The sequence below is a fragment of the Etheostoma cragini genome, chromosome 4 (assembly GCF_013103735.1).
Source record: "Etheostoma cragini isolate CJK2018 chromosome 4, CSU_Ecrag_1.0, whole genome shotgun sequence".
In the NCBI taxonomy this organism is placed as follows: Eukaryota; Metazoa; Chordata; class Actinopteri; order Perciformes; family Percidae; genus Etheostoma; species Etheostoma cragini.
The window spans coordinates 1,283,656-1,284,684 of record NC_048410.1 but is presented as its reverse complement, the minus strand read 5'-3'; the positions used below and the strand labels follow the sequence as shown (position 1 = coordinate 1,284,684).

The 1,029-nt window shown below is 35.5% G+C and overlaps 1 protein-coding gene across 1 annotated transcript in view; it reads left to right on the top strand.

The window, feature by feature from the left end:
* Window positions 1-1,029, top strand: part of LOC117944112 (histone H3) — a 34,321-nt gene that overhangs the window by 27,372 nt on the left and 5,920 nt on the right. The window lies entirely within an intron of this gene.

The window sequence follows — 1,029 nt, the reverse complement described above, 5'->3', positions numbered from 1 at the left end:
CCTAAACCGGTCCGGACGCCTCTTTATATGCACCTTATGCAAATAAGACTGTGCTGTTACTCGCACAGGATTGGCTGAGCTTTGTGACCGAGACTGAACATGCGCCAACACAAAGTAAGCGGTTTTTTTAAAAGCTTCAATAAAGTTTTTACAAATTATAGATATGCCTTCAACAGGCTACATAACAAAAAAAATCGAAACAAATGACAAAACTTGACCAATGAAACAAAGCAGTGCTAATGTACATATTAAGTTGATAATGTGCATCATGGGCATAGAGTCTTTCATTCGTTCTGCCTCCTTTGTTTTTCTTTTCTTTTCTTCCTTAAGCAAGTTTATGAAAGTTGTAGAGTAGAGCTGTCAAGTGCTAATTATAATATCTAATCCGGTCTTAGTGTAAACATGCACAGATCATGAGCGTACACAAGATACTTAGTAATAAAATGAAGTGAGGATTTTATCGTAAGAATTTGTTACTAAGTCATTGGTACGCTAATCTACACGGACAAAATGTGTCTGTGTTACAACAGCTTATTCAATATTAAAAAGAAGAAACACCATCGACTTTAATTATGCTGGTTTTGGGAGAAGGCTAGCCTATGGCGTCGGTTTATCATCCAAACGCTTCTTACTAACGGAAAATACAACATGTAAATAAACCCAATGTAAACGTGTAAAAGGTTAACACAACACAACTACAGCTGAACAAGGTAACCGTTTCAATACACCAGGGCCGCCTTTTTATTTTAAATGTTTAGGACAATCACAGACTTTAGCCTACGTCATTGGGGATTTTTATGGCAGTTTATTCAATAAGTGTAAAGTGTTTTTGGTTCTCAGATACTTTTTCTTTAAATCTGTATCCAGCGTTTATAAGAGAAAGCGCCAGATGTAAACTTAATTGTAAACATAATTAACAGAAAGATGGATCCTAACATGAGGAGCAGAGCTGCAGTCTACAATGTAACCAAAGCATTGTGATGTTAAACATAAATTAAGTCGTTTATACATTTAGTTATTTGCTATAGA